Here is a 19,927-nt window from a genome sequence, read left to right as displayed (position 1 = left end):
AAATACCAAGAAAGGAAAGAAAGTATTCTAAAGAAAAACCCATCTTTAGGATATGTAATATCTTTTTTTAAAATAGAAAGTCTAGATCTACCCTGCCCAATATAGCAGCCAATAACCCACATAAAACTATTTTAGTTTCAGTCATTTAACAATGAATAAAATAAAAATGTCAGTGACTAGTGCCCAATGCCATGTGTATTCTCACAATTTTATTGAAGTGTTTTCATTATCACAGAAACTTCTGTTAGCACTGCAGAAAGGGAAAGTAATATGTAAATTTGAACAAATAAAGCAATATTTCTGAATGAAAAAATTTGGAATGTTACAAATCAAAGAACTGTCACTAGGATATCTGATTAGCAAGATCTACTCTAAACACAGGCGGGGTATTTAAAAAATTTTTTTTAACAGAGACAGAGAGTCAGAGGGACAGATAGGGACAGACAGACAGAAAAGGAGAGAGATGAGAAGCATCAATTCTTCATTGCAGATCCTTAGTTGTTCATTGATTGCTTTCTCATATGTGCCTTGAACAGGGGGCTATAGCAGAATGAATGACCCCATGCTCAAGCCAGCGACCTTGGGCTCAACCAGCGACCTTGGGCTTCAAGCCAGTGACCTTTGGGCTCAAGCCAGCAACCATAGGGTCATGTCTATGATCCCACACTAAGCCTGCTACCCCTCGCTCCAAGCTGGTAAACCCACACTGGAGCCAGATGAGCCTGAGCTCAAGCCAGCGACCTTAGGATTTTGAACCTGGTTCCTCTGCATCCCAGTCTGATCCCATTGCGCCACCACCTGGTCAGGCTAAAATTTTTTTAAATTACATTTTATATTTGATATTACTGTGTATTAATTTCAGGAGTAGAACATAGTTGTTAGGCCAGAGGTAGTCAACCTTTTTATACCTACCGCCCATTTTTGTAGCTCTGTTAGTAGTAAAATTTTCTAACCGCCCACTGGTTCCACACTAATGGTGATTTGTAAAGTAGGGAAGTAAATTTACTTTATAAAATTTATAAAGCAGCCTGACCTGTGGTGGTGCAGTGGATAAAGCGTCGACCTGGAAATGCTGAGGTCGCCGGTTCAAAACCCTGGGCTTGCCTGGTCAAGGCACATATGGGAGTTGATGCTTCCTGCTCCTCCCCCTTCTCTCTTTCTCTCTCACTCCTCTCTCTCTAAAAATCAATAAATAAAATATTTAAAAAAAAATAAAAAAAATTTATAAAGCAGAGTTACAGCAAGTTAAAGCATATAATAATAATTACTTACCAAGTACTTTATGTCTGATTTTTTCTAAGTTTGGCAGAATAAATCTTTATAAAACAACTTACTATAGTTAAATCTATCTTTTTTATTTATACTTTGGTTGCTCTGCTACCACCCACCATGAAAGCTGGATCGCCCACTAGTGGGCGGTAGAGACCAGGTTGACTCACTGGGTTAGACAATCATATACGTTACAACATAGTCCCCTGATATTTCAAATACCCAACTGGTACCATACATAGTTATTACAATATTATTGACTATATTTTCTATGCTCTATTTACGTCGCAGTGACTATTTTGTAACTACCCATCTGTACTTCTCAATCCCTTTATCTTTTTATCCATTTCCCCAATTCTCCTCTCCTCTGGCAATCAGGAAATGTTCTTTGTACCTACAAGTCTGTTTTGTTTGTTTGTTTATATTGTTATTTAGATTCCACATGTAAGTCAAATCATATGGTATTTGTGTTTCTCCAACTAATTTATTTCACTTAGTATAATTACTTCTAGGTCTATCCTTGAATTTCATTCTTTTTTATGGGCAAGTAATATTACATTGTATATAGTACCAAATTTTGTTTTCCCTTGTTTTTTGATGGGCACTTGGATTATTTCCACATTTTGGCTATTGTAAATAATAGCTCAATAAAAATAGGGGTGCATCTATTCTTTCAAATTAGTGTTTGGGGTTTCTTTGGTTTATCCCCAGAAGTGGAATATCTGGTCATAAAAGCAGTTTTATTTTTAATTTCTTGAGATATCTCCATGCTGTTTTACATGGTGGCTGCATGAAACTGCATTTCTATGACTCGTGCATGAGGGCACTCTTTTCTCCACATCCTTGTAAATACTTCTTATTTGTTGTTTTATTGATGATATGCATTCTGCCAGGTGTGAGGTGATACCTCATTGTGGTTTTAATTTTTCTTCCTTTGAATATTAATGACATTGACCATGTTTTCAATATATCTATTGGCAATCTGTATGTACTCTTTTGAGAAATATGTATCTATTCTAGTCCTTTGCCTATTTTTAACTGTCTTTTTGTTTGTTTTTGTATTGTTTAATTAATCTATTTTTGTGAGTTGTATGAGTTCTTTATGAATTTTGGATATTTTCCCTTATGTATCATTGGAAAATATGTTCTCTCATTCAGTAGATTGTCTTTTCATTTTGTTGATGCTTTCTTTAGCTGTGCAAAAGTTTTTTAGCTTGCTATAGTCTCATTTGTTTACTTTTTCTTTTGTTTTTCTTTTTGTTTTTTTATTTTGTTTCCTTGTCTGAGGAGATATATCAGAAAAGACATTGTTACAAGAAAAATGTCTGAGATTTTATTGCTTGTGTTTTATTTAAGAGATTTATGATTGAGAGTTTCATATTCAAGTCTTCAATACAGTTTGAGTTTATTCTTGTTTATAGTGTAAGATGGTGGTATAGTTTCAATTTTTGCTTGTATTGTTCAATTCTCCCAACAACATTTATTAAAAAGATTGTATTTACCCCATTGTATGTTCTTGCCTCCTTTGTCAAATATTAATTGACCATAATGGCAATTGTTTATTTTTGGGCTTTCTATTCTGTGCCATTGATCTACATATCCTTTATTTTTTGCCAGTACCATGGTTTTTTTTATTTATTTTATTTTATTTATTCATTTTTAGAGAAGAGAGAGAGAGGGAGAGATAGAGACAGAGAGAGAGAAGGGGGGAGGAGCTGGAAGCATCAACTCTCATATGTGCCTTGACCAGGCAAGCCCAGGGTTTTGAACCAGCGGCCTCAGCATTTCCAGGTAGATGCTTTATCCTCTGCACCACCACAGGTCAGGCCAGTACCATGTTTTTTTGATAACTATGGCCTTGTAGTATACTTTGATATCATGTAGCATGATAACTCCAGCTATGCTCTTCTTTCTAAAGGTTGTGGTGGCTACTTGGGGTTGTTTGTAGTACCATATACATTTTTTGGATTATCCTAGTTCTGTAAAAAATCTTATTGGTATCTTGATAGAAATTGCATTAAATCTATGATTGCTTGGTAGTATAGACATTTTAACAATGTTAATTCTTTCTATCCACAAGCACAGTATATGCATTCACTTGTTGGTATCTTCTTCAGTTTATTTCTTAGTGTCTTTTAATGTTCTGAGTACAGGTTTTTTTACATCCTTTGTTAAATTTATTCCTAGGTACTTTATTTTTGTTGTTGTTGTTGCAATAGTAAATAGAATTGTTTTCTTAATTTCTCCTGATATTTCGTTATTGGTGTAGACAATGCAATGGATTTCTGAATATTTATTTTGTATCATGCTACTTTACTGGATTCATTTTTCAGTTGTAGTTTTTTGTTGGACTTCTTAGAGTTTTCTATATACAGTATCATGTCATCTGCAAATAATGAGAGCTTTACCACTTCCTTTCCAATTTGTGTGCATTTTATTTCTTCTTGCCTTATTGTTGTGGCTAGGACTTCCAGTACTATGTTGAATAAGAGTAGTAAAAGAAATCCCTGTATTGTTCTTGATTTTAATGGAAATACTTTTAGTTTTTCCCTATTGAGTATGATTTGGCTCTGAGTTTGTCATATTTGGCCTTTATTACATTGAGGTATATTCTATATGTTCCCACTTTGCTGAGATTCTTGATCAAAAATGGGTGCTGTATTTTATCAAATGCTTTTTCTGCATGTTTGATACATAATTTTTATTCTTTATTTTGTTTATGTAGTGTATAATGTTAATTGCTTTGCAGATATTGTATCAACCTTTCATCCCTAAAATAAATCTCACTTAATCATCATGTATGGTATTTTAATGTGTTGATGCTACTATTAATTGAGGATTTTAGCATCTCTGTTTATCAGGGATATTGGCCTATAATTTTTTATTTTTGTAATGTCTTTATCTGGTTTCAGAATTAGGATATTGCTGGCATTGTAAAATGAACTTGAGTCTTCTTTCCTCTTAAATTTGTTGGAATACTATGAACAGGGGTTATTTGTTCTTTGAATGTTTGGTAAAATTCACCAGTGAAGCCATTCATGTCTTGTACTATTGTTTGTTCAAAGTTTTTTTATTATTATTGCTTTAATTTCTTTTTTTCTTTTTTCTTTTGTTTTTAAATTTCACATGGCACAATCAACCTTTTCAGATTTTCTGTTTCTTCTTGATTCAGTTTTGGATGATTGTAGGTCTTTAAAAATTTATCCAATTTTTTCAGGTTGTCCAATTTGTTGGCATATAGTTCATGATATTTTTATAATCCTTTGTATTTCTGTAGTGTCAGTGGTTACTTCTCCTGTACTTACTGCTGATTTTACTTATTTGGATCCTCCTGTTTATTTTTTTTCTTATCATTTTGGTTAAAGATTTATCAATGCTATTTTCTCATTTAGTTTAATTTTCTGAAACTGAATACATGTAATTTTTATTATTTCACATAAGACACGAACAAGAATATTAAGGCATCTTGATCCCAGTTATTTTTTCCATTGTATTTGAATGAAATATCTTTTTCCATCCTTTTACTTTTAATCTGTGTGTATCTTTCATTCTGAGGTGGGTCTCTTGTAGACAGCATATATATGAATATTGTTTCCTTATTCATTCAGTTACACTATCTTTTGATTGGAGCTTTTAAACTACTTAATGGTAATTATTGATAGGAATGTATTTATTATGATTTTTGATACCTATATTCTCTCTATTTAAAAGTTATTCTCACCTGACCTGTGGTGGCGCAGTGAATAAAGTGTCGACCTGGAAATGCTGAGGTCACCGGTTCAAAATCCTGGGCTTGCCTGGTTAAGGCACATATGGGAGTGGATGCTTCCACTCCTCCCCACCTTCTCTTCTCTGTCTCTCTCTCCTCTCTTTCTCCCTTTGTCTCTCTCTCTCTCCCTTTCTCTCTCCTCTCTAAAATGAATAAATAAAATTTAAAAAAAATAAAAAAAGTTATTCTCCTCTTATTAAAGAAAACCTTTTAACATTTCTTGTAAGACTGGTTTGATGGTAATAAACTTCTTTAGCTTTTGCTTATCTGAGAAGCTCTTTATTTTATCCTTAATTTTGAATGATAGCTTTGCTGGATAGAGTAGTCTGGTTGTAGCTCCTTCCTTTTTATCACTTTGAATATTTCAAGCTAGTTTCTTCCAGCCTAAAATATTTCTGTTGAGAAATCAGCTGACAGGTTTCTGATAGCTACCTTCTAAGTGACTGTCTTTTTTTTTGCTGCTTTTAAAAACTTCTATTTTTCTTTAACTTTTGGCGTATGAATTATGATGTGTCTTGATGTACATTTCTTTGAATTAATTTTGTTTGGGACTTTGTGTGCTTTCTCATCTGTGGTTTTTTTTTTCTTCACCAGTTTAGAGAAGTTTTCCACCATTATTTCTTTTATTTTTGTATCAGTAATCATTTTCTACAACATATGTTACTAACCTTGAAATATAGTTTAGGATATAAAATAGGAAAATTCATATGAAATTGTTTTTAGCCTAATTTTTTTTTCTTTTTTTTTTCTCTGAAGTTGGAAACAGGGAGGAAGTCAGACAGACTCTCCCATGCACCCGACTGGGATCCACCTGGCATGCCCACCAGGGGGCGATGCTCTGCCCATCTGGGGCATTGCTCTGTTGCAACCAGAGCCATTCTAGCACCTGAGGCAGAGGCCATAGAGCCATCCCCAGAGCCCGGGCCAACTTGCTCCAATGGAGCCTTGGCTGCAGGAAGGGAAGAGAGAGACAGAGAGGAAGGAGAGGGGGAAGGGTGGAGAAGAAGATGGGCACTTCTCCTGTGTGCCCTGGCCAGGAATTGAACCTGGAACTCCTGCACGCCAGGCTGACGCTCTACCACTGAGCCAACTGGCCAGGGCCTCCACCATTATTTCTTAAAGTAGATTCTCAATTCCTTGTAGAGGAAGATTTAATGGCAGGCACACCGGGCATGCACCTGGGCCTTGATTTCTGCAGGGCCCCACAAATCCCCAACTTTCCACTTTTTTCTAATGACAAGGGGCCTAATATTTTCTTCTGCTACTGGGGCTTCAACTGTCCTTAATCGGCCTCTGATTCCTTGGTCAGTCTCTTCTGTTGTTACCCCAGTGATGAGAATGTTGTTATGTTTCATATTGTCCCAATGGTTTCTTACTGTACTCATGTTTTTAAATTATTTTTTTCATTTTGCTGCTCTGATTGGTTATTTTCAGCTACCTTGTCTTCTAAATTGCTGATTCAGACCTTTGCTTCTCTAATCTGCTATTGATTCCTTCTAGTGTATTCTTCATTTCTGATATTGTATTATATCTCTCTGATTCTTTTTATGATTTCTATGCCACTTAAAAAATTATTTAGACAATTAAATTGAACAGGGTGTCATTGGTCAACTAGAGTACATAGATTTTGGGCAAACCTCTCCACATCATTTGGACAGTCAATTGTGTTGTATACCCATCTCCCAAAGTCAAATCATTCTTCATCACCTTATATTTGTCCCTCTTTATGTCCCTCTTTCTCCCTATTCCCCTCCCTCTACCCTCTTTATCATCCCCCTAGTAATCACTGCACTTCTATTTATGTCCATGAGTCTCAAGTTAGTGTTCCACCTATGTATTGAATCATACAGTTCTTAGTTTTTTCTGATTTACTTATTTCACTCAGTATAATGTTATCAAGATCCGTCTATGTTGTCATAAATAATACTATGTCATCGTTTCTTATGGCTGAGTACTATTCCATTGAATATATGTACCACATCTTTTTTATCCAATCCTCTATTGAAGGGGACTTTGGTTGTTTCCATGTCTTGGACACTGTGAATAATGCTGCGATGAACATGGGGTTCATGTGTCTTGACATACCTATGTTTTCAAGTTTTGGAGGTATATACCCAGAAAAGAAATTACTGGGTCATATGGTAGTTCTATTCTTAATTTTTTTGAGGAACCACCATACTTTCTTCCATAATGGTTATACTACTTTACATTCCCAACAACAGTGAATGAGGATTCCTTTTTCTGAACAGCTTCTCCAATTATTTTATGCTGTGGAAATTCTCACTAAGTTCCTTGAGTATCCTTATAACCATTGTTTTAAATTCTGTATCAGGTAGCTTGCTTGCTTTCCTTCATTTTATTTAGTTATTTTTCTGGGGATTTCTCCTGTTCTTTCATTTGAGCATGTCATTTTTTTTTGTTTACCTATTTTAGCAATTCTCTGTTTTTTGTTTTTCTGTGTATTAGATAGGTTTGCTATGACTTGGTAGGGTTGTCTTATTTAGTAGGTGTCTTGTGGGGCTTAGAGGCTTACTCTCCTGAGTTATGTGCCCCAGGAATGTGTCTTGTGTGGGTTTGTGAGTCCTCCTCGTTTAGTTGAATCTTTATTGCTTTTGGCAATGGGTGGGGTTTTGTCTTCATTGAAACCTGATATTCTTTGATTTAATTGAAAATGTTCAGTTCATTATATTAATGTGATTCTTTATGAGAATAAGCCTAATATTCTGCTAATGTTTTCTATTTCTCCCAATATTTTTACTTAAATATACATTATGAATTGAGCAATAAGATATTAATGCTTTAAATAGTCAGTTGTCTATTTGGTGCAGATTTCACATTTCTATCATCTTTTGTTGCTTTCCTGTGACCAGTCAAAAGTGCACCATGACTTTACGGACACACTGTATGTTGTTACTTAAGAAGAGGAGAGAAAAATTGAAGCAAAAATAACCTTTCACAATTATTTCTGTATTTACCATGTGTAGTATTGTTCATTTCTTTCTGTACATCTAAGTTTGCATCTGGTATCATTTACCTTTAGTCTGATAAACTTTTTTTTGTATAACATCTGCTTACAATGAATTACACCAGTTTTACATATTTAAAAATATCTATATTTTATCTTTTGTTTTAGCTTATTTTTTGAATTTATTTTTCAGTTATAGCTGACTTAATATTATATTAATTTCAAGTGTACAACATAATGATTAGACATTTATGTAACTTATGAAGTGACTGAACCATACATAGTTGTTACAATATTATTGACTGTATCATATGCTGTACTTTAAATCTCCATGACTATTTTTATAAATTTCAATTTGTACTTCTTAATCCTTTTTCACCCATCCATTTTTACCCATCCCTTTATCCCTCCTCCCATCTGGTGACTATCCTTTTGTTCTCTGTATCTATGAGTTTGTTTCTGTTTTGTTCATTGATTTTTTTTTAAATTTCACATATACATGAAATACGCAGTATTTGTCTTTCTCTGTCTGATTTATTAAACTTAGCATAATACTTAGCTGGAAGAAGTGATACTGTGATCATTTTTGCAGGATGTGCTTGCTTGCTATAATATTTGGGGTGAAAAAAATGTTTTCTTTTTCACACTAAAACATGTTACCTCCTTGCCTTATGGCTGGCATTGTTTCTCAGAATAAGTTAGTCATTCTAGTTAGATTTGTTTCCCTATATATTATAAGATTTATTTCTCTGAGTATTTTTTACAATTTTCCCTTTATCTTTTGTTTCTAGTTGTTGAAAAGTATGAATTTATGTATGATTCTTCATGCTTGGGATTTACTTCTTGAATCTACAGATTATTACTCCCAGCTTAGGCAACTTTTTAGAAAATTTTATTTTATCAAGTATTACTTTTGTCTATTGTCTCTCTTTTCTCCTTCTGAGACTAGAGTAGCATTTGTTAAAACTTTTCACTTTGTTACTCATGTCTTATGCATTTTGTTAATATTGTGATTTTCTTTGTTTCTTTGCTTCAGTTTAGATGTTTTCTATTGATCTATCTTATAGTTGTTAATTCATTCTTGAACATTTTTAGTCATTTCTTAAATTTATATATCATATTTTATGATTAAATAATATTTATATTATTCTTGTGTCATCAATATTTTTATTGTGGTAAAATTTATATACAGTGGAATACATAGATTTTAATGTAGAGTTCAATGAGTTTTGACAAACATGCACATCCATGTAAACCATGTCTCATCTAAATTTTTTTAAAGTTTTTTTTTAATTTATTTTAGAGAAAGGAAGGGAGAAAGAAAGAGAGAGAGAGAGGAACATTGATCTCTTCCTTTATGTGGACTGACAAGGAATCAAACGGCAACTCTATGTTTTGGGATGATACTCTAACTAACAAAGCTATCTGGCCAGGGCAACCATGCCAGATAATAAAATATTATCATCTCATAAATTTCTCCGATGCCTTATTCAAGGTATCTATGTTTATGTGGGTTAAAATATGTAATTTTCTGTTTATTTATTTTCTTAAATGCAGTTATTTTGTGATATTCACCAACTTTCCTTTACATTGTCCATTTTCTCTGTACTTTCTTTAACAGAGTCTGTAAAAATATGTGTATGCTAATTTCTACATCTGGATCACCAGTGATCTCTCACCTTTTTTTATTTTTTTTGTATTTTTCCAAAGTTAAAAACGAAGAGGCAGTCAGACTCCAGCTTGCGCTGGACCCAGATCCACCGGCATGCCCACCATGGGACTATGCTCAGCCTATCTGGGGTGTTGCTCTGCTGCAATTGAAGCCATTCTAGTGCCTGAGGCAGAGGCCATGGAGCCATCCTCAGCACTCGGGCCAACTTTGCTCCATTGGTGCCTTGGCTGTGGGAGGGGAAGAAAGAGATAGAGAAGAAGGAGTGAGGAAGGGTGAAGAAGGGGATGGGCGCTTCTCCTGTGTGCCCTGACCGGGAATTGAACCCAGGACTTCCACATGCTGGTCTGACACTTTATCACTTAGCCAACCAGCCAGGGTTACCAGTGGTCTCTTTTTAATGTATATTTCTGTAAAGCCTGTAGCCATAGCCACCATCACAGCCACCTGGCCCATGCAGGTTTGCATTAGATTCGGACAGACGGTAATGAAACAATAGAACCAAAAACTGATGGGCCATTACCTTTAATCCTAGCTTGCACCCGTTGGGCAAGAAATACACACAGTGGGAAGACACTTCTCTTTCCATTTAGGACTACCAAAGCCACTGACTTATCCGAGTTTCCTAGAATCAAAGGTTTTTAGTTTACCAGCATTATTCGCCTCTGTTTCCCATCTCCTTCTCTCTACACAAACTCTGCACAAACTGGCTTCTCCTTCACCATTCTGCCATCTTGGCTGCTTCTCCTCTCCTCCACGTGGCCTTTATCTGCTCTTCTTTCTCTGATCTCTCCTCTAATGCTAATCTCAGGAACTGAGAGAGAGCAAGCTCCTGGTATGCCCCACTTTATAATATAGAAATCAAAACTTTTAATCCAATATACAAATAAGGAAGTCTCTGACACAAAATCATTTATCTGAGGCATAATGGGATTCCTCATGAAAGTGCACCACCCCACATCATGCAATCAGTCAAGGGTGTGAGGAAAAGCTTAGTCTTAGAACTAAACCTTAGGCTATAATGACCCGGCCTGCTTACAGCCTGTCCCCCACACCCAATACAAACTATAAGCGAGCAAACATATATATCATATTTAAAAACTTATTTGATCAACAGTTTCTCTATATGGTCTGTCTCTGCACTTGCAACTAATTTTTTTTGATTATATATACTTTGTATATAAGAAAAAGTTGCAGAGGCTTCTGATAATATTTCTATATTATAGAGATTATCCATATTTTAGTTTGCTAAGTAGCGAGAGGTTGATTACCTTAATACCTTAATACAAAAAATGAGAGTAAAAACTGATTTGAAACTGGCTTGCTGCTTTGGTAAGTCTCAATTTGTCTCTGGTTTAACCTTTCCCAAGGACATAGCTCCCCCAGGCCTTTCAACAGAAATCCTGTTGTGTTCATTGGGGTTTCTTCCTCTGGCAGGTCCTAAACCTAAATCCTTGTTTATTCACTGCAAGGAGATTTCAAAAAAAAATTTTTTTTTTTCAGAGTATGTTGACTTATTTTTGGTTTTTCTTGTGGCTTTAGAATTCCACAAATAGTTTCAGGAGAAAAAAGGAAATATGTCAAAGTTTGAGATGCTAGTATCTCCAATTTAATCTTTCCTCATTAGAATACTACTATTAATCTTGTCTCTGTCCTCCAGAGGTCACCCACTGTTTGGTCAAAGCCTGGCTTCTCGGCCTATTTGGCTCAGAATTTGCAAAAACCCTCAGCACATAATTATAGAATACTAGCTTATCTCCCACGTTTTTCCACTCTCCAGAATTGTATTCTCTATAGTTCTCATTACTTTCCTGCCTTGAAGCAAAATATTTTGTACTGTACCTTGGGGGACATTGGTGGGCTACAAAGTAATTTCTTACTGTGTTCTTTAGTTAAATTTTTAATATGTGGATATAAAAGCTTTGTAACTACTGTGTTATTAGACAAAAAAAATTACATAGATGAATGGCAAAAGGGCAACAGAGTTCCGATCAGCAGAATAAATTCTTGAACATGAGCTTTCTAAGAGATACTTTTGAATATAGAATTATATATACATTTAATTTTTCTTTTAAGATATATAAAAGTATTTTAATGTACAAAAATCTAGAAAGTTGTTTGAATGTGGACTTTCACCAGTGAATAAAATTGAGTAAATAAAGAGTCCAGATGAATGAATAAAGAGAAAACATAAAACAATAAACATTATGCTGAAAAAAATGAGAAAAAAACCTATCAAAAAGCGTAATTGTTTATAGTGTTTTAATAACATATATCAAGGTAAAAGTGATGGATAAGAAATCTGTTTTGAAATTAAAGGCAGAGTACAGAAAAATTAATCATAGTATTTAAACATAGTTTTATAATATAAAGCAGGGGTCTCAAACTCAACTCAGCATGTGGGCCGCAGAGCAAGATCACAGCCATTCGGCGGGCCGCACTAGGTCTACAAAAGGCAACTGTTACGCAACACTTTTCTCACTGCAGTTGAAAACAAAAAAAAAATCAGTACAACAAGCACAATCGTACATACAGTTTACTCAGTGTCACAAAACGACCAGGAACTGTAGTTCGCATCACAACTGCTGTTAACTAAGCTAATATCTAGCTAGGATGCTAGAGAAATGAAAAATACAAGTAGGCCCCTAGGCTTACTTAATTTTATCCAAAATATTTTGAACTTCGTGGATTAGTCTGCGGGCCGCACAAAATTGTTCGGTGGGCCGCATGCAGCCCGAGGGCCGCGAGTTTGAGACCCCTGATATAAAGGATATAAAAGTCAACATAAAAGTGTAAGTCAGATAAATTGTGTGTAAAGTATTGTTTGCTGAAAAGAGAGAGGTTTAGAGTATTGAATATTCCCGGTGAAAAGAAATAAAGGCAGTTATTGCCATTAATATAGGAAATAAGACAAATATGCTGCCACCACTATGTTTTCTTCTTCATTATTATTATTATTTATTATTTTTATCATTGAAGTTTCTTCTGGAGATCCTTGCTTATCCTAATAGGGGGGAAAATTGTCTCCAATTGTGGGGAAAAATAAAGCAATTATTTTGGTGATATGTTATTTTCCTTAATGAGAATCAACTCAAAAGTTATTAGAAATAATACTATAAGATTAGTACAATAAAAAAATGATGTTTAAACACATGGGTACATACTAATTAATAACTTTGCAATATACCAGAAATAAACCAACACTAATAATTAAAAAAAAATGTTAAGCATTTTAGAAAGAAAAATATATATAATTAGAAATACACTTATATGTAACAAAAACTTATGATAAATATTATATAAATTTATTAAAGTATTTTACAAAAAACAAAAATAGAGAGAGATATAATTTTACTTTGAAAACTGTATGAAGTTAATATTGTGGAAAGAAATCAGTTTGTGATTGATTAAGCCACATGTAAAACTTCTATAACTTGACATTCAATTTAAGGACTTGTATAACATGATAATTATTTTAAGTTTATTTGTATATTATCAAGGATATCCAATATATTGAAAAGAAAAGCCAATTAGGAAATCAATGTAATCTCAATAAAGCTATAGTTAAAAATAAGCTAAAATAAAACCTTACTTATAATAAAATATAAAAACAAAAGGTGCTTCAGTCTAATACCATGTGGAATAAAGTGGAAAGACCAAATACAGAGCATGCACAGTTGAAAATTTGGCATTTGCCAACATGTGAATTTGTAACAGCACAGGTAAACAAGATTATTTCTGTTGTTCAGATGAAAACAATTTAAATTTTAAAAACCATTATTATTTTAACCTACATAAGAAATTTATCTAACAAGTGCCTCAACTCACCTAACTCCCCCCAAAATTATAAATGTTAAAATATGAGATAAGGATATATTAAACAGGGGGTTAAGCTTAAGATAATTTAAATAAAAGATTAAATAAGTTATGATATAGATGACATACAGAGATGTTAAAATGGTGAAACTATATACAATGATAAAGTTTTAGAATACTTGCAATATTCACTGAAAGTAGATCTAATGAATAGCTGTTCATTTGGAGAAATAAAATTAAAAATATATTAATAATATACCACAAACTAAAAAAAAATGACACTCTTCTTTTAATATTGGATAAAGACAATATTTTCAAATTGACCTGAAACTCAAGGGCAATTTAGAAAAATTCTGCCAGATTTTACTCTAAAGCTATTTAAATATATTATCTGAAAAAATATCATGAACATAATCAAAGATAAATATAAAACTGTGAAAATATAATTGCCACATGTAAAAAGAATGATTAATCACTGTATAATATAAGTTCTACAAATGAAGAAATAGATAACTAACCAAATGGAAACATGGACAAAGTCCATAAAAAGGTTATTCACACAAAAAATATAAATGACAATAAGCATATAAAAGATATTCTGCACACAAATGACAGAAAATGCAAGCTAAAATAATGGAATATTTTTTCACTAAAAATATTAGAAAACATTATGTTCTTTAAAAATAGTGTTGGCAATATGTGAAAACGGATATTTTAATATGACGTTGATAGGATAATTACATGAAAATCAAAAGCTCTTTAATTCATATATGAAATTGCTTTAGGAAGCTGGAGTGGGTGTATAAACCAAGGGATTTAACTTTTAACTTTATTACCTCTATATCAAAATAAATTTGAAAACGAGAAAATTTTACTGAAATTAAAAATTTAATCTGACACCAATAAAGGGTTTAAAAATGGCCAAAAAATGAACAGGCTACTCACAGAAGTTAAACTTGTTAATGGATATATAAAAAAGGGTTAAACCTCTCAGTAAATATCAATCAAATACAAATTAAAACCTTTAAATAATTTTCAAGTACCATTTACTCAAAGATCTGAAAAATCAAGAATATGCAATATTGTTATGTTGTAGAATGAAAGAAATTTCATTAAAATGAATAAGTAAAGTTGGGGTCAATTTCAAGAAGGCAATTGATAATGTATAAAAATGAATTTTATTATATTTATTTATTTATTTATTTATTATTTTTCTGAAGCTGGAAACGGGGAGGCAGTCAGACAGACTCCCACATGCGCCTGACCAGGATCCACCTGGCACGCCCACCAGGGGGCGATGCTCAGCCCATCCGGGGGGCGTCGCTCTCCCGCGACCAGAGCCACTCTAGCGCCTGGGGCAGAGGCTAAGGAGCCTTCCCCAGTGCCCGGGCCATCTTTGCTCCAATGGAGCCTGGGCTGCAGGAGGGGAAGAGAGAGACAGAGGGGAAGGAGGGGGGGGGGGTGGAGAAACAGATGGGCGCCTCTCCTGTGTGCCCTGGCCAGAATCGAACCGGGACTTCCGCACGCCAGGCCAACGCTCTACCACTGAGCCAACCAGCCAGGGCCATTTTTATTAATTTTAATTTATTATAACATGAATTCAAGTGTCCCACTTAATATATTACCCTCATCCCCGTGACCCCCATTACACACCCTTGGCACCACTCCCTCTAACTCTGTCCCCCCTTCCCTTGGGATTTGCTGTCCTGTTATCTGTATCTGTGTGTTATGTATATATAATTTCACTAGTCAGCCGGCCAGGGCTTATTATATTTCTTTTTAGGCTACATTTTAGTTATGCAAAAATACTAAAAATTACAAGGATGTCTATGATAGGATTTTTGTTTGTTTTTGAACAATTCTTTTTTAGAAAAAAATTACATAACATAAAATTAACCATTTTAACCATTTCAAATTGAACGTGTGAGTTTTAACATATTTAAAGTGTTATAAATCATCGATACATTATTATTTTTTTTTAGCATGAGAGAAAGAGGGACAGACAGAAAGGAAACAAGATGAGAAGCATGTTCTTCATTGAAGTACCTTAGTTGTTTGATTGTTTTCTCATATGTGTCTTGACCAGGGTGCTCCAGCAAAGCGTGTGACTCCTTGCTCAAGTCAGTGACCTTGGGCTCGCCCAGCAATCTTTAGGTTTAAACCAGCAACCAGGAAGTCATATCTATCATCCCACACTCAATTCAGCAACCCCACACTCAAGCTGATGAGTTGTGCTCAAGCTAGATGACCCCGCACTCAAACTGCCGACCACAGGTTTTCGAACCTGGGTCTTCTGCATCCAAGGTCAATGCTTTTTCCACTGTACCACTGCCTAGTTAGGCAAACATCACCTCTATTTAATTTCAGAGCATAGTCATCACTGCTCCTCACAAACACTCATATCAGTTAGCAATCTCAATTTCCCTCTACCTCCATTTCTTGGCAGCTACTATTGAATAATTTATTTTCTATCTCTATGCTTTAGTCTATTTTGTATATTCATAAATATAAAATCATACAATATGTGTCTATTTTTTTCTGGCTTATTTTTTTTTAGCATAATGTTTCCAATGTCCTTTAATACTGTGGCATGTGTCAGAGCTTCACTCCTTTTTATGGCTGAATGATATTCAACTGTATGAATATAGCACACATTATTTACCCACATTTCAGTGGGTAAACATTTGGGTTATTTCCACTTTGGATTATTATGATTAATGCTGCTATAAACATTTGAGGAACTGCTTAACTCTTTCCTCCCTGAAGTTTCATCAATTTACATTCTTACCAACGATGTAATGTACAAGGGTTTCAATCTGACTACATCCTTAGCAAAATTTATTTTCTGTTTATTGTTATAGTCTATTCCCGTAATAGCAACTTTTTTATAAAACCGCTCACTTTTGCAGTGCTGGTCAACCTGATTCCTCCCGCCCACTAGAGGGCGGTCCAGCTTTCATGGTGGGCCAATCATGGAGCCCTTTGGTTGCTCCGCTACTGCCCACCATGAAAGCTGGAATGCCCACTAGTGGGTGGGAGGGACCAGGTTGACCAGCACTGCAAAAGTGAGCAGTTTTTATAAAAAAGGTTCGCCATCACGGGACTCTATTCAGGGCAAAGTGGTATCTCACTATTGTTCTGATTTGCATTTTTTAATGTATAAAGGTTTATAACATCTTTTCATAGGATTATTGCCCATGTGTATATTGTTTTGGAGAAATATCTATTCATGTCTTTTGCCAATTTTATAAATTAAATTGTTTATATTTTAGGAGTTCTTTATATATTTTAGATATCAATCTCTTATATGAATTGCAAATATTTTCTTTTATTTCTTTGGTTGTCTTTTCACTTTCTCGACAGTGTCCTTAGACAAGCAAGCATTTCATTTTGATGAAGTCCAAATTAATATTTTTTTCTTCTGCCACCTAATGCTTTTGGTATCATATAAAAGAAACTTATTTCTAAATCAGTATCATAAAAAATGTCTATTTCTAAGAATTTCATATTATTGTCTTTACATGTATACTTTAGATCCATTTTGAGTTAATTTTGTTATCAGGTATGAAGCAGGTATTTAATTTTATTCTTTTGATTGTGGCTATCCAGCTGTTCTAGCATCAGTTTTTTAAAGACCATTCTTTGCTCATTGAATAATCTTGGAAACTTTCTTGAAAATCAATTGACCATGGGTTTATAGATTGTTTTCCTTTAGATGTTCAATTCAATTTCATTGATCTTGTGTTGTATGAAAGGAGAGAAAGTTAGCACTCCCTTTGACAATTTCATTGATCTTTATATTTATTCTAATGCCAGCACCACACTGTTCTGATTACTGCATTTCATAATTTTGTGAAACCTAGCACTGCATTTTAATTTCATGATTAGATTGTCCATTTGTGCAAAAGGGAAATTAGATTTTGGTAGGGATTAGTCTGAATCTGTAGAACAATTTGATTTTTATTGCCATCAAAATTTTAAGTTTTTCAGTCCGTGACTGTGGTCTATCTTTGCAATATTTCTTACTTAATTTTTTTTAACAATATAGCTTTAGTGTGCAAGTGTTGTACTCTTTTCATTAAGTTTAAAGTTGACTTTTTAATTTCATTATTGAATTTTATCATGCTAATGCATAGAAATACATCGATTTTTGGTTTTTGAGATGATGTCTTGCAACTTTACTGAATTCATTTATTAACTTGAAACTTGTGTGTATGTGGCTGTTCTTTAGAATTTCTACATATAAGATCATATCATCCATGAATAGAAACACTTTTACTTCTTTCTTTCCAACTGGATGACTTTATTTAGTGCTGAATTGCCCTGGTAAGAACTTTCAGTACAATGTTGCATATAAGTGAGAAGAGTAAATATCATGTCTTATCTTACTCCTGATCTCCAGGGGAAAATTATTTATCTTTTATTATTAAGTGTGATGTTAGCCGGTATTTTATAGATGTTCTTTATCAGGTAGGAAGTTTCCTTTGATTCTTTTTGTTTGTTTGTTTGATGTTTTTATCGTGAAATAATGTTGGGTTAAATTTTTTTCTCAATCTATTGAAATAATTGCTTTTTCTTGTTTTATTCTATTAATATTATATATTACATTGAATGTTTTTCATATGTTAAATCAACCTTGCAAACTGGGACAAATCACATAAGGGCATAGTGTCAAATCTTTTTAATAAGCTATAGGAGTCAGTATAGTATGGTTTTAAGGATCTTTGCATCAAAATTCATGAGGGATATTTATCAATATTAGTTGTTATTGTTTCTGATTTCTCCTATGATTTCTTCTTTGACCCATTGATTACTCAGGAGTGTGTTGTGGAATGAATAATATTACCCAAATAAGACATGTTGAAATCCTAGTACCCACTAATGCAGGATATGACCTTCTTTGGAAATAGGGTTATTTCAGAGGTAATTAGTGAAATAAGATAAAGTATTGCAGAAGTAAGTGTGGTCTGTAACTCAACATGACCACTGTCTTATAAGAAGACAGCCATGTGAAGGCAGACACACAGGGAGCATGCCTTGTGACAGCAGACTCTAACTGGAGTTATGTGGCTTCAATTCAAAGAACACCAAGATTACCAGGAAACTACCAACTAATAAGAGGCAAGGAAGCATTCCCTACTGGTTTTACAGACAGTATAGCCTGCTAACACCTTGATTTCAGATTTCTAGTCCCAAGAAGTCTGAGAATATTAACTTCTATTGTTTTATCTTTGAGACACTACTACAGCAGCTCTAGAAAACTAATATAAAATATGTTTATTTTTACAACTTTATTCAAGAATTACTGAAAATATAATTGTATGTATTTAAAGTATACACCATGATAATTTGAAACATACATTGTGGAATAATCTCCAAGATCAAAGTAATAAACATTCTACCTTACACACCTTTGTGTGTGTGTGTTTGTGCACATTCACACACACTCATAGTGAAAACACTTAAGATCCACTCTAAGCATCTTTCTAGTATATAATACTGTATTAATAACTATTGTCACCATTCTGTACATTAGATCAGAACTTCTTTTTCTTATAACTAAAGTTTGTACTTTTTTTTTTTTTTTTTTTTTTTATAATTTTATTTTTTTAATGGGGTGACATCAATAAATCAGGATACATATATTCAAAGATAACAAGTCCAGGTTATCTTGTCGTTCAATTATGTTGCATACCCACCACCCAAAGTCAGATTATCCTCTGTCACCTTCTATCTTGTTTTCTTTGTGCCCCTCCCACCCCCTATCCCTCTCCCATTCCCCCCTCCCCCCCGTAACCACCACACTCTTATCAATGTCTCTTAGTTTCACTATTATGTCCCACCTACGTATGGAATAATACAGTTCCTGTTTTTTTCTGATTTACTTATTTCGCTTCGTATCATGTTATCAAGATCCCACCATTTTGCTGTAAATGTTCCGAAGTCATCATTTCTTATGGCTGAGTAGTATTCCATAGTGTATATGTGCCACATCTTCTTTATCCAGTCATCTATTGATGGGCTTTTTGGTTGTTTCCATGTCCTGGCCACTGTGAACAATGCTGCAATAAACATGGGGCTGCATGTGTCTTTACGTATCAATGTTTCTGAGTTTTGGGGATATATACCCAGTAGAGGGATTGCTGGGTCATAAGGTAGTTCTATTTTCAGTTTTTTGAGGAACCACCATACTTTCTTCCATAATGGTTGTACTACTTTACATTCCCACCAACAGTGTATGAGGGTTCCTTTTTCTCCACAGCCTCTCCAACATTTGCTATTACCTGACTTGCTAATAACAGCTAATCCAACAGGTGTGAGGTGGTATCTCATTGCCGTTTTGATTTGCATTTCTCTAATAGCTAAAGAAGATGAGCATCTTTTCATATATCTGTTGGCCATTTGTATTTCTTCCTGGGAGAAGTGTCTATTCATATCC

The 19,927-nt window shown here is 34.1% G+C and overlaps 1 pseudogene; it reads left to right on the top strand.

The window, feature by feature from the left end:
• Nucleotides 1-17,229: 17,229 nt before the first annotated feature.
• LOC136336723 (U6atac minor spliceosomal RNA) lies at nt 17,230-17,362 on the top strand (annotated as a pseudogene).
• Nucleotides 17,363-19,927: the final 2,565 nt, after the last annotated feature.

Source organism: Saccopteryx bilineata, chromosome 4 (assembly GCF_036850765.1).
Source record: "Saccopteryx bilineata isolate mSacBil1 chromosome 4, mSacBil1_pri_phased_curated, whole genome shotgun sequence".
NCBI lineage: Eukaryota > Metazoa > Chordata > Mammalia > Chiroptera > Emballonuridae > Saccopteryx > Saccopteryx bilineata.
The sequence above is the reverse complement of the archived record's forward strand: the minus strand, read 5'-3'. Positions and strand labels throughout refer to the sequence as shown.